The sequence below is a fragment of the Rhinoderma darwinii genome, chromosome 2 (genome assembly GCF_050947455.1).
Source record: "Rhinoderma darwinii isolate aRhiDar2 chromosome 2, aRhiDar2.hap1, whole genome shotgun sequence".
Classification (NCBI taxonomy): domain Eukaryota; kingdom Metazoa; phylum Chordata; class Amphibia; order Anura; family Rhinodermatidae; genus Rhinoderma; species Rhinoderma darwinii.
The window spans coordinates 265,949,560-265,964,900 of record NC_134688.1 but is presented as its reverse complement, the minus strand read 5'-3'; the positions used below and the strand labels follow the sequence as shown (position 1 = coordinate 265,964,900).

Here is a 15,341-nt window from a genome sequence, read left to right as displayed (position 1 = left end):
TTCCAAAAGCTATAATTTAATTAATCTTTCCGTTTATATAGCTATATGAGGGCTTGTGTTTTGCGGAACAAGTTGTAGTTTTTCATGGCACCATTTATTGTACCACATAATGTACTGGGAAGCTGAAAAAAAAATTATTTGTGGGGTGAAATGGGCAAAAAACAGCAATTACATAATTTTTGGGGGGGTTTTGTTTTTACGGCGTCCATCAGGCGGTAAAAACGACATATTCACCTTATTCTACAGGTTGATACGATTACGGCGATACCAAATTTACATGTTTTGTTTTATGTTTTACCACTTTTAAAAAAAAAAAACCTATTTGCTAAATTTAAAAAAAACATTTGTGTTGTCATATTCTGGGAGGGAGAACTTTTTTATTAGTGCCCCTAGGGGACTTGAAGCAGCGATCGTTGGATCACTTGTAAGATATACTGCAATACTAATGTATTGCAGTATATCGTGATTCTGCCAGTCACATTTGAAGCCCTGCCGGAGGCAGAGCTTCAAAGGAGTATAAAGATGGCGGACCTGGGGCCTTTCTAAGGCCCCCAGGCGGCCATACAACCGTTGTTACCGGCCGATCGTGCCGCAAGGGGGCGCAATGGCTTGTTTGAGGGGGCGCCCCCCTAATTCTAACACGATTGACCGTGGTGTTTAAGGTGTTAAACGGGCGGAATCAAAGTGAACTTTGATTCCGCCTGTTGCAGTGAGGTGTCAGCCGTATAACACAGCCGTCACCTGCTGTGTATGGAGCGAGCTCAGCCTGTGAGCTCGCTCTATACTTCCCCTTAACCCTTATCACGTACAGTTATGTGATAATGCGTTAAGGGGTTCTCTGAGAGAACATAAAAACAGCTTATTTCACATCTAACCTCAGGAACTATAGCTAAAGAGTGGATTCATTCAATGATTGCTCGTTTACTTACTGCATTTTAAAGTCTTAGTTTGACGTATGTGGCGGGAAAAGCACGTTAAATGGAGACTGGACATTGTCTGACAGTGACATCCCTCACCATAGACTATAATGGTATCCGTTTATTGGAGACATTATGAACTTTCATGACCCTTTTCAAGATGTATCCGTTACACAGATACCATTATAGTTTATGGCTGACAGATGCCACTGTTAGGCATCGTTTTAACAAATCCATCACCCACAGGCTATTATTGTATTTGTTTTAAGGGAATCTGTCAGCAGTTTTAAAGTCAAAACTGCCGACAGAGCGATAAAGAGGAGGGGGGATGGACATTTTAAAGTTATCTTTTGTCTCAAAATGATGTTTAATGATGTTCCGTCGTGCCGGAAAACCCCTTTAATGTACACGGATATGAGAAGTCACCACGATCACAGCAACTGTGTGCATGAAAACGCTGCTTTACATTGGCCTTTAAACAAACCTGACTCATCTTCGAATTCTGCTGCAATGCAAACGTAATCCATGTCTTACTACTTTTGCCAGATAATTGCAAAACGGATGACTGCCAACATCATACTGACGGATTTTTTACACTAAAGTATTTTCTTTCCAAAGCCCCTGAAACACATGCAGAGCTTGTCCCCATAGCAACTCAGAATTATATTTATATCGAATGTGTGACCAATCTCTGTATCTCATGGTTGACAGCAGATATTCTGGTTTCACAAATTGTAGGATGTACTGTACAGTATATTACAGAACGGTTATGTCCAGGGCAGAGAGCCATTTCTATTGGCTGCAGTGAGCAGAGGATCGCTATGCAGAGACCTGGCTGTAGGGAGTGACTGAGCATGTGTGTCCACCGGCACTTACCTCAGTTGGCGGACATGCATATTGCTAAACACCAGGTGGGCCATACAATACAAGTACATTTACTTATAAACTCTTCACTAGATTGTTGTTGTTTTTTTAATGATCTATACAATGAATATGATATTTAATAGCGGGACAACCCCTTTAACTTTTAGTGGCAGAAAGATCTTTCCATGAGCATCGTATGAATGTGTTCTTCATAGCAAAAGTGGTAAGCCAAGTAAGATAATAGTAATCATAATAAAAATAAAAAAAGGGCCAGCTCAGTAATTACCAACCGTATCCTTATCCTGTCATAGGGAGCACCTGCCTTGAATAGCACTAGTGTGAATTGCCCTTTTTTCTGGAATTTCCTTTCCTACTGTAAATGTTACATCTTGACCCCTCGTAAGATAAAACTATATATATTTACAACCAACACAAAAAGAAGTATGAAGATCCTAAAATAGATACATGAATCGAACATTCTTTTTATACAATATGTGGCCAAAAGTATGTAGACACGCCTCCTACATATGAAGTTCAGGTGTATAAGCCGCACCCATTGCAAAGAGGTGCATAAAATTAAGCACACAGCTATGTAATCTCCCAAGACCAATATTGCTAGTAGTAAGTCTCATGCTGAAGAGTTCAATGACTTTACAAATGGAACGGTCATATGATGCCACCTTTGCCACAAGTCAATTAGTGAAGTTTCTGATCTGCCCTGGTCAACTATGAGTGCTATTATTATGAAGTGGAAGCGTCTAGGAGTAACCGCTCAACCACTAAGCGGTAGATCATGCAAATTTACAGAGTGGGGGCTGCAGAGGTATGAAGCGTATGGCGCAGTAAAATCATCCAACCTTTGTTGTATCACTCACTACAGTGTTCCAAACTGCCTCTGGAAGTGACATTAATACAAGAACTGTGCACCGGGAGCTTCATGAAATGGGATTCCATGGTCAAACAGCTGCACACAAGCCTAAGATCATCATGCCAAGTGTCGACTGGAGTGGTGTAAAGAACGCCGCCACTGGACTCTAGAGCAGCGTTCTCTGGAGTGATAAATCATGTTTCACTATCACAGCTGATGGATGAATCTGGGTTTGGCAGATGGCAGGAGAACGCTACCTACAGGAATGCATAGGCCTACTGTAACATTTTGTGGAGAAGGGATAATGGTATAGGACTGTTTTCAGGGTTTGGCCCGTTAGTTCCAGTGAAGGGTAATGTTATTGCTATCGCATGCAAAGACATTTAAGACAATTGTATGCTTCCAACTTTGTGGCGACAGATTGGGAAAGGCCCTTTCCTGTTCCAGCATGACTGTGCCCCTTTGTACAAAGTGAGGTCCATAAAGGCACGGTTGTGTAAGTCTGGTTGGCGTGGGGGAACTCGAGTGGCCTGCACAGAGCCCTGTCATCAGCCCCATTGAGCACCTTTGGGATAAATTGGAATGCAGATTGCAAGCCCAGGCCCTGTCGTCCAACATCAGTGCCTGACTTTACAAATAATCTTTTGGCTGAATGGGCACAAATTCTCACATACACACTCCAAAATCTGGGGTAAAGTATTCCGAGAAGAGTGGAGGCTGTTATATTCCATGTTAATGGCCATGGTTTTAGAATGGGATGCCCAAAAAGCTCATATAAGTGTGATGGTTAGATGTCCACTTACTTTTGTCCAGTAAGTTTAGTTTTTTGCCACAGAATTTGCTGCGGCTTTTGTTGCAGATTTCAACCCTCTCCTTGAAAAGAGTTAAAGGGAACCTGTCACCAGCATTTCACCTATTGAACTCCAATCGCTGGCCGCTGCTGTCAGAAGTTCATTGGTGTTAACCCGTCTCCTAAACTCCTCTGACCATAAATAATGGTCTGCAAAAAATCTGCGCCTTTTATGGTAGTAATCTGGCAGTCTCGTACGTTCCTCGTCTTATGTCCGCCCACCGCCGAAAACTGGCCCGCCCTGAATGCTGAAATATCGTCTGAGATAGCTCGCTTGTGCCCGTCATGTATGGTCCAACACCCTTCCCTGTTTCGTCTGGGCCTCAAATCTAGTTACTGCACATGCGCCGCTATGGTGTTTTATTGTACGCACGCACCAGAACAGGACATCGATGCGCAAGTGCAGGATTTCATGTGTGCTGGGGGGGAGGCGATGAGCTATCAATCAAAAGTAAGAAGGCGGGGTTAACTCAGAAGGGCTTGAGGAATGAAGATATGATTATTTTCGAACGAAGATGTGACTTTTATGCTCATTAGCATACGGCACGGGAACACTAAAAAACGGAATACCAAAAGGTACAGAGTCTACAAGATAATTATAGGTTACATAAAAAAAAAAAAATTCACCCACTACCATTAAGTATTGCTGGTTTAATAGGTAAAAGGCTGGTGACAGGTTCCCTTTAAATCAACAGCGTAAAGGCTTGTCCACACGTAACAGAATTGCTGCGTATTTTTTTCGTCCGGAATTGTGGACAGAAAATACGCAGCGGAATACAGTAAGGCTGGGTTCACACGACCTATTTTCAGACGTAAACGAGGCGTTTTATGCCTCGTTTTACGTCTGAAAATAGGTATACAATACGTCGGCAAACATCTGCCCATTCATCTGAATGGGTTTGCCGACGTACTGTGCAGACAACCTGTCATTTATGCAAAAAGTGCATGTCACTTCTTGAGACGTAATTGGAGCCGTTTTTCATTGACTCCATTGAAAAACAGCTCCAATTACGTCCGTAATGGACGCCGCGAAAAACGCGAGTACGAGCAATTACGTCTGAAATTCAGGAGCTGTTTTCTCCTGAAAACAGCTCCGTAATTTCAGACGTATTTGCCGTTATCGTGTGCACATACCCTTCCTATTATATACTGCTGATTTTCCACCAACAAGTCCGCGCAGAAAATCCACAGGATTTCTGCTACGTGTGAACATACCCTAAAGGTTACACCTCAGAATTCTCCTAGGTTTATTATATTTGCTTTGTATACTGGGTCTTGTATCCTATATACAATGTAAAAAACATGCTTTTACTGACCATGTGTTCTGGGATAGACTAATATATATTGAGCATGAGCATATTGCTCTCTTCCGGGTAGGTAGGAGCTTATACTGCTGACACATCCAGAGAAGAAGCTAAAAACCTATAACGCCTCATGCACACGACCGTGTTTGACGTCCGACTCCTGTCAGCGATCCAAGGAAAGATAGGACATGTTCTATCTTTCCTCGGATCGGAGACTCGGACCATTTTTCACGGACCCGATTCACCCGCTAAAGTGAATGGGTCCGTAAAGACTATTGGGTGCCACTCGGATGCCGTCAAAAACGGCCCGAGTGACACAACAGTCGTGTGCATGAGGCATAAGGCTCTATTCACACGACAGGGTCCTAGTGTCGGCCGATAAAAACTGCCGTTTTGGTCAATTTTTCTTGGCCGTTTTGCATCTGTTCCGGGCCAAGTTTCCATTTTGCATTCGTTTTTCTCCATGTCTGTTTTAAAAACGGATCAATTTCATTTGTACATTTTCTGCCACACACTTCCCTCTGTAGATAATGCCACACCCTGCCCTCTGTAGACAATGCCAGACACTGCCTTCTGTAGATAATGCCACACACATTGACCTCTGTAAATAATGCCGCAGCCCCCTGTAGGTAATGCCACACAGCCCCCCCTGTAGGTAATGCCACACAGACCTCCCTGTAGGTTGTGCCACACAGCCCCCCTGTACATAGCCACTCCCCATAGATGGCACCCCCCCTACCTTCCTGTAGGGGACAGCTCCAGAAGTCCCTGACTTCTCCTGGATCGGAATCACCGGCCACAGCGCCGGGATTCCGCTTCAGAAGTCCCTGACGTCAATGGGCTATAGGTGTGTGAAAAACGCACCAATATAGGACATGCAGTGAGTTTTACGCAACGGACACACGCTGCGTGAAAACTCCTGCATGTGTGAATGGCCCCATTGAAATCAATGGGTCCGTGTGCTGAGCGTGATTTCCCTGTGCAGCACACAGACGTTATTCACGTTTGTCTGAATGAGCTCTAAGTGCTGCAGTTTTTCGCAGCGGACATTCCGGGCGAAAAACTGCACCACAGCATGGTGCGCTTTTACGCAGCATATCCGCCCCGTGTCAACTCAACCTTACTGTTAGGACTTGTCCACATGTAACGGAATTGCTGTGTATTTTCCGTCCGGAATTGTGGACGGAAAATACGCAGCAGAATACAGTAGCATCTGAAAGTGGGTGTGATTGAACAAATGTCATCTACAAGCTGCGGAAAAATTCAGTCCATAAATTCACCTGCGGTGCGTAATTTTAGTAACGCAGCATATCAACTATTGCTGCGGAAAGTGGACTGATTTCCTGCGTTTTTCTGATGTGCTGCATAATTTGCTGCGGAAACACTGCAGAATTTCTTACAGGAGGTGGAAATGACACCACAGAAAAAATAAATATCACCATCACACAACCATTGAAAAAAACCTCACCACAAAACCTCAGCAAAAATCTGAACTATTTTCCACAGTAAAAAAATCGCATGAAATGGTGTGAATTGTCTGCTAGTTGATACGTAAATGCTGCGGAAATTTTCTGCACCAAATGAGTTACGTGTGGACAAGCCCTTACATTTCACCCCCGACAGCTACATACCTACATATTTCTGCAGCTGAACTTCTTGCCTGCCTGCTAGTTAGCAATAAGCTCCTCTCTTTTTCTTTTGTTTTGTGTACAGGACTAAATGACTTAGAAAAATACAGAAAGACTCCTGGCAGGTCACATTTAACTGGTTCCCGACCGCTGGCTGTATTTTTACGGCCGGTGGTCAGGGTCCTTAAAACCCGAGCCATAGACTTTTTACGGCTCGGGTTTTAACTTGCTACCCGAGCGATCGGGCGGCTGAATGTCGGGTCTCTGGCTGTCAGTGACTGCCGGGGACCCTGAGGAGAGGATAGAAGCAGCTTTCGCTGCTTCTGTCTTCTCTGATCACTTGTACACAGCGCTCAATGAACGCTGTGTATAGGAATAGAGGCAGCAGCAGCGGCGCTGTCTCTATTCCTCCCGGTGATCATGTGACTGGTCACATGATCGCCGGGTGCCATTACTGACAGACTGCTGCTGGGTCTTACTAGACCCAGCACAGCCCTATTAGTGACAATCGTAACTATGAGAGGGCTGATTTCCCCTGTAAGGGTATGTTCACATGGCTTATTTACGGACGTAATTCGGGTGTTTTAAGCCTGGAATTACGTCCGAAAATACGGTTTGAAAGCGTTGACAAACATCTGCCCATTGAAAGCAATGGGTTTGACGTTGGTCTGTTCCCACGAGACGTAAATTTACGCGTCGCTGTCAAAAGACGGCGCGTAAATAGACGCCCGCGTCAAAGAAGTGCCTGTCACTTCTTCAGACGTAAATGGAGCAGTTTTCCATTGACTCCATGGAAAACCAGCTCCATTTACGTCCGTAATTGACGCAGCGAAAAGCACCTCAATATGCCATGACGGCTGAAATTACGGAGCTGTTTTCTCCTGAAAACAGCCCCGTAATTTCAGCCGTTACGGACACTGCCGTGTGAACATACCCTTACTGGGGCTGCTGTGCAGCTCCAGTTACAGTGGAAAAACATGGTGTAAAAGAAAGAAAAAATATATATAAAGTTCCCCAAAGGTCTTTTCTGACCTTTGAGGGACAGACCATAGTAATAAAATAATAAAAGTAAAGTAAAGTGCAAAAATTTTTTAATAACAATACACATAAAATACCCACCCCAAAAAAAACGTTTCCCCCCCCCGCCAATCATTGTTGTAACGCTAGCGCTGACCCAATTACCCTAATATAGACATGTGATATATTAAAATTTATGGTAGACAATGACGATCACAAATAAAAAGGTCTATTTTAGGGTAAAACTATGTTATTACCAAAAAAAAAAAAATAGCTGAAAAGTAAAAAAGCTTATTTTTTTACTATTATTTTCAAACTTTAAGAATAAAAATTCTAAAATAGCAAAAAGGATGTGTATAAAAACGATAAAAAAGAAACCTGCATTATCTACGGAAAAAAAACATTGCAAAAATCACATCGTTAGCCCAACAAATAAAAAAGTTATAGCCATTTAACTAACACGTGCTAAAAATGGCTAAACGGTGTCTGGTCCTGAAGGCGCAAAATAGCCCGGTCCTGAACTGCTTAATAAAAGGAGAATTTAAAGGCTGTTCTGCTGTACTAGGATTAGGAATGATCCATACATAACACATATAATGGAATCCACTTTCAAGTCCTAGAAATGGCCTCCAGTTATTGTCACATCTCATCAGCATTCACTGCAGTGCAGCGGGCAGGGAATCAAGTCAATGCTTTGTGTTGCAGGACTGCTTTCAAATGCAAAATCAATAGATCAGGAACATATTTATATGGATGATTTAAGCCCCTATTAGCAGAGCAAGCCGGGCAAAGCAGAAGCGATCAAATTCTCTGCTGCAAAGTTCTATGAGTGCATCTATTATAAGGATGTGCTGACTGTAGATTTCTTCCACTGTTCCTAAGTAGAGGGTCTATGTATTGAATTTGCAGGCATGTCTCATCACTGTATCTTGGGCAATTTCCTCATGGGAGCTCCTAGACTTTGGGTCCCGTTTAGCAAAGTCGTATGATTTCCCACATTCCACATCATGAGAGGATTTCATAGTACCAATGTGGGATCTCTTCTATAAAGAGTTTAGTATAAATGTCTTCGTTTTTAGGCTGGGTTCACACGACCTATTTTCAGGCGTAAACGAGGCGTATTATGCCTCGATTTACGCCTGAAAATACGGCTCCAATACGTCGGCAAACATCTGCCAATTCGTATTATGAGAGGCGTCTGTGACGCTCGTAAATCTTGAGCTGCTCTTCATTGAGTTCAATGAAGAATGGCTCAAATTACGTTGCAAAGAAGTGCCCTGCACTTCTTTGCCGAGGCAGTCATTTTACGCGTCGTCGTTTGACAGCTGTCAAACGACGACGCGTAAATGACAGGTTGTCTGCACAGTACGTCGGCAAACCCATTCAAATGAATGGGCAGATGTTTGCCGACGTATTGTAGCCATATTTTCAGGCGTAAAACTAGGCATAATACGCCTCGTTTACGCCTGAAAATAGGTCGTGTGAACCCAGCCTTAGTATTAAACCCAATTGTCAGCTATATATTGATTGGGTCGGTATGATGACTGAGCACTGCATTGTCTTTATTTTCATCTCAATTGTCAGCCATATTTTTTTCCTATTATTGCAAATACAAATATGTATGGAATCCAGATACTGCATATTTTTTCTGCCTATATTGACCTCTAGAGGGAGAACTTGAACCAAAACCCTGTGAGTCATGTGATATAATAAGTATTTAGAAATAAAAATATCACGTGAGGATATCTCCACTAACTAAGCTTCCAAATCTGGAAATAAATTGGCGTGAATGAGTCCTTGAACTACATGAAGCTCACCACTATCTGGAAACAGTTAACCCTTGCTGTTTAGGTTATACTGCAAGCTGTATAAGTTATAGTACGCAGAACTGCTGTCCTGGAATCTGCAGCGGACGCCGATGTGAACATAACAATTCCGGGGCATCTTTTCTATCAGACTGTGTATGGACACACTCTTTACCAGAGGAAACGGTAAGGGTACCTACACACAAATCTCATCCACATGGCTGGTACTGTAATCCACTATGGATTTTCTATGCAGGGGGCCTAACACCCAGTTGTCAAATGTTTAAATATTTCCAGGAGGAATAACAGAAAAAAAGGACAATGTAAAGTTCTAAGACAAGATGCTCAAAAATTGTTATTTTATGTGGAATACGAGTATTTACTAAAGTAAACATATCAGGAGAGATATGTTTAACGTTTTAGGCCTTATTCACACCAGTGTGTCCAATTAGCATTCACAAAAATAGGCAGTTTTCATGCATATGAATCTGTGTTGCGTTCGTGTGGTTTCCTTGTGTCCTCCGTTTCTCTTGTCCGTATTGCTCCTCCGCAAGCACTTCCTGGTTTAATATTTTTTTCTGCATTCCTTTAGCAACCCATAGACTTAAATGGGCACATCTGTTCTGCAAACATGGACCAGAATAGGACATGCTGTGAATTTGTCGCCACGGACACGTGCTCCTCGGAAAAAAACAACAAGAAACGCATGTGTGAATAACCCTATTTTATTGCATGGCTCAGTGTGCTGTCCATTGTTAAAACATACAGCACATGACGATAAAAAAAATAAATAGTGTGAATAAGGCCTTAACCTCAACTATAGTAAAAATGAATAGATTGCTTATAGAATTCATGTGAGCTGTCGGCGGCTAAAGATCCCAGAAATCGTCGGCAGGACATCCCGTTGACAGGGGATGTGCTGCTGATAACTATGATTTTATAGGCAGCGTAAACGATGCCATCAGTGGACAAATGAGCGTTTGCTTGTTTGTTGGGCAATCGCTGACATGTTTACATGGGAAGTGATTCATTACGTATGATCATTGGCTTGTATAAATGTGCCTTAATGTACAAAAAGATGGGAAAGGTGTAGGTTTATCCACCACATATTTCCTACTTAAACAAACAGTACACATTTTGATGGAAAACATTATTTGGAAATTAAATAAAAGCTAAATAGCAAGTAATGACAAAACAATAAAAATAAATGAAAAAGAAAGTGGGATTTGAGGGATATGTTAACTATTAATACTTTTCTTAGGGTATGTTCACACAGAGTGTTTTGCAGGCAGAAAATTCTGCCTGGAAAAATCAGCTCCGGTTTTATTGAAGTGGTTTTGCACCACATGCGTTTTTTGCCCCCGATTTTTTCCCCGTTTTTTAAGGCGGTTTTCTTTACCTATGTCTTCAACATACAAAGGGAAAAACCGTGAGTGTTTTTTTACAAAAAACGCGTCAAAAATAGCGTAAAAAAAACAACTTGTTTATTTCCGTCTCTCGTTGATTTCAATCGAGTTTTTAAGGAGGAAAAAGCCTCAAGATAGGACATGTTGCTTCTTTTTCCCGCAAGCGTTTTTTTTTGCTCGCAGGAAAAAAAACGCCTCCACCTCCCATTGAAATCAATGGGAGTCAATTTCATCAGTTTTCGCGTTTTTTGCGGCAAAACACAGTGTGAACAGGGCCTTAGTCCGCTACAGGGAAAATAGTGACAACCAATAATGGCAGCCATTGCAGTTACCACATAAAGAGCATTGCAAGGCTCTAGAATTAGAACAATTATATTTTCTATGACAATATGGCCCCATGCACATGAACGTGCTTTTGCGGCGCAATTCCCCCGAAAATCCATGGGAGAATTGCGGCCCCATTCATTCCTATGGGGCCATGCACACGACCGTGGTTTCCAAGGTCCATGCATGGCCCAGGAGCCTGGACCGCAGAAAGAACGGTCATGTCTTATTACGGCCGTGTTCTGCGGTCCAGGCTCATAGCAAATAATGGGCGCGGCCATGTGCACGGTCCGCGATTTGGGGGCGGCTCGCGGGTGACACTCCGCCCCCAGCCGACCCGAAAATCACGGCCGTGCACACGGCTACGGTCATGTGCATGAGGCCTTAGACATTTGTTTGCAGATCTATAATTTTTCCACTTCAATATTACTTTATTGTGTAGTAGTATACCCATGTGTGTCGTGTTCCATAAAAATAATACATCTCCATTACGTAACACAGTCAGGCACTCAATAATTATAGTACCTTAACGTCCTTCTATATGTAGCAACACTATCAGGCTACTTAAGACAATATAATTACACCCTACCGAACATTACAATACGGTCTGAAAATGTAATAGCGTCTTCACTCTCGGAAGCGTCAATTTCATTATCATGCAAAAAGGGATCAATATTTATTTGCTAACAGAATTTAATTTCTGTTGAACCAACTGCTATTGAACCTTTTTCTTATAAATTTCCAGATGGATCCTGTATTCGGTATCTCCCATGATACATAGTGAATTAATAAAACAAGTAAATATATATTCTGTATACATAAAATCTCTACAGAAAGTCTGATACCCCCTAGGTCCAGGTTGGAAATATAATATAACCCGTTCCCGGAAAATGAAGTACATGTTGTACTTTTAGGCTATGTGCATACAAAGTAGACTTTTTCTACAGTGGATTTCACTGCAAATCTGCTGCGGAAAATCTGTGGGAAATTTGCAGCATTGCAATTGGCATAAATCCGCTGTGAAAATGCACAGAAATTTTGCAGCAGAATTGACAGGCTGAGCGTTTGAAAATCCCCAGCATGCCATGATTTCCACACAGTTTTTTTTCTGTATATAATATACCCCCTGACACTGCCCCCACACAGTATATTGCCCCCATAGTGCTCCCCACACAGTATAATGCCCCTATAACTGCCTCCACACAATATTATACCCTAAAGTTGCCCTCCACACAGTATAATGCCCCTATAGTTGCCCTCCACAAAGTATAATGCCCCCATAACTTCCCTCCACACAGTATAATGCCCCCATAGCTGCCTCTACATAGTATAATGCCCCTATAACTGATTTCCACGCAGTATAATGCTCCTATAGCTTCCCTCACACAGTATAATGCCCCCATAGCTGCCCCCACACTGCATAATGCCCCCACATCTGCCTGATAGAAATAACAATATACATACTCACCGAACCCCGTGCCAATGACGAATGGAGGAGATCCCTCTGCTGCTCTGGTCTGTGCAGCACGGCGCAGACAGGCGCGATGACGTCACTGCCTCGCATCCAACGATACATAGTGAATGGTAGAGGACCTTACGGTCCCCTGCTCTACCATTGGATTTAACTGTATCTGCGTCCCGAAGATGCAGATACAGTTTAAACCGGGAAAAAGTAATTGATAAAACAGAAATTTGCAAGATGACGTAGATTAATTGCGCTGAATTTCGATTTAGATTAATTGCCCAGCCCTACATCCACCCCTGCAAATTTACCCCTGTTGGATGGGCACTGCAAGGTTACAGTGAATGGCGCGCCAGATCCCGGTCAGAGGTGGTTCTCAACACCAGCAGTGCAGGCGAATAGAAGAGAGGATATGGGGCCTCCATAGAATAGGAAACATGTGCGTGGCAAGCGGGTGCAGGCTGTAGCACAATGAGAGGATGGCTAAACATGGCCAGGATGGCAAGTAGAGCAGAGCAGCAGCCAGCATCCGAGAGAGGGGCAGAAGACTGTCACTACAACAGGGCACAGGGCCGACTGAGGAATAAAGGCTGAGCGCAATCTGGAAGCACCAGGGGGAGTCAGGACACATCAGAAGCCTTCAGCGTGACATAGGTGAGTGCCACGTGTGGCAGCAAGTGTCTCTCCTATTCTATCCCTTTGCCACTTGCTGTTAACTTGGAGAATCAACACTTTGCTTTCCAGTTTCTGGAGTCCCCCTGATGTCACGTCTCCAAAGTTGGGAAAATATGCGTATGCCCCTGTACGGCAAATATGCGTATGCCGCTGCATCCAAAGATCAGTGGGGGTCCCATAGGTCAGACTACTACAGAACATAAAGTCATAGCATATTCTGTCGATATGCCACTAGTTTATAAAATGGGAATACCCCATTAATTATTTTCTGTCATGTTTCCAATGTAATTCCTTTGACATATTACAGCATGCTGCTCTATTCTATCCAGTAATAGACCCATTATAAGTCAATGGGATCCATTACAGCAGAGACTCTGCCTACCATTGTATTTTTGCACTGGCCCCACCTACCAACTATGTGGATAAATTTGCTGACCCCGCCTACTTGTGTGGCCCCATCTGCTGCCAATTTGGACCCACTTACAGTATAAGGCCGCTTTTTGATTTTTTTTAAGTTGCCATTCTGGCCCCGACTACAAGGGTGAGAAGATGAGCACTTTTCTAATTACCATCTAATTACCCCCTGCGACTAATCAAGACATTTGTCAACTCCATGACGTGACTGAAGTAATGTGGTGATATATGCAGGTAGACATAAGGGGCATGTCTATGGACAGGAGGTGTTGTGCGTCTCAGGCTCTGACTTATAGCCACAAACATGAAACACAAAAGAAGGAAGATGCCCATGAGTATCAAGTGCTGGGTGGCATTTTTACAACATGTCAGGTGTCCAGAAATATGAGGATATAATATGATTTTTTATTTTATTTTTCATGTTTTGTGTATGTTAAAAGGGTGTCAATTATTGCGGCAGCTAAAACGTTAATATATATATATAAAACCAGCATAGGCATGACTATTGATTACATAGCATTATCTACAAGAAATAAGAATTATAAAGCGCTGAGAAGCAATTACAATGTACAGTACTTAAAGGGGAATTCCACTCTAATAACAGATCATGGAGAGATGACAGAAAATAACATTGGCAGGGATCTTGGATCCCAATTCCTTCTCATACAAAGAGGGTGTAATGCTCTGTAGACTTCCCAAACCCTTTTGGCATTGCTTGACACGAATGCTCATAACAGAGCGCCATCAATTGTATTTGGGATCATAGATGTAAGCAATGTTTTCCCCTGGTAACATCAAGAGTGACGATAATGGTCAATAAATGGCATGTCTCTGGTACCCAAAAAACTGGTAAGGGTTAATACTACTGTTGTGGCTGTATTGTTACAATAGGAACGACTTTCCTGGTAAAATTGATGATGGTATGTATAGATATAAAAATAAAGAATATCATTCGTTACATTATATATATACGCACACACTATACATACCTTAGAGGGTGGTGAAGAGGAGACCCACACTAGCCGGGATGCAGGCGGTGTCCATTGTGTCCAGCCTAGGCTTACAATGAGGCGGGTTGCAGCTTGCATGTCAGCCAGAAGATGCCAGTCATGGTGGTGCAGTATCTCCGGCTGTTGTATTGAAGCCTCCTCAGACCTGCAGGCTATTTCCTGAGCCTACGGTCAATGACCTCCTCATGCAGGGACCATGTCGCCATGGAGTGTAGTGGACAGGATGATGCGGCGTGTGAGGAGGAGGAGGAGGAGGAGCTGCAGGGACCACACCGCATCGTCACTGCATGTGAGGCATACGGGAGGCTGAAGAGAAGCCGTCACTACTGCTAGTCACCCACTGCCCTAACACATTCTCCTCACTTTATCATACTGTGTCTATCCAGCACAATGCATTCACAAGAAAAATGGTAGGGGTATACTATTACTAACACGGGGGGGGGGGGGGATCAACAGGTGCACATTGATACACTGGTACACTATGAATAATTTACAATGATTCTACATTGTGTGGATTTACAGTATAATATATACAATGCTTCTCCTGTGAAATAAAATGTCGTATGAGAGAGAATGGACCGACCTTAAGATGTGCATTCCTAAACACCCCTACATTCAGTTAATGGAACAGCCCATACGAGCACCCCCGCAGTGTGAACAGAAGGCAGCTTGCTCTCAGCTTGGGGTAGAACTTGCCTTGTGGGTTTTTGTCACAATGGTCAGTTAGACATGCTGCCGTGTATACAGGTGCTGTCTTTTGCTGCCATCATATTATTTGTAGGACTACATCTGTGTAG

The 15,341-nt window shown here is 43.0% G+C and overlaps 1 protein-coding gene across 1 annotated transcript in view; it reads right to left on the bottom strand.

Annotated features, from left to right (window-relative positions):
• MANEAL (mannosidase endo-alpha like) overlaps positions 1 to 14,917 on the bottom strand; it is a 36,227-nt gene extending 21,310 nt beyond the window's left edge. The window contains exon 1 of the mRNA XM_075850529.1: positions 14,524 to 14,917. The gene's annotated coding sequence lies outside the window, so the exon portion shown is untranslated. The remainder of the gene's footprint in view (positions 1 to 14,523) is intronic.
• Positions 14,918 to 15,341: the final 424 nt, after the last annotated feature.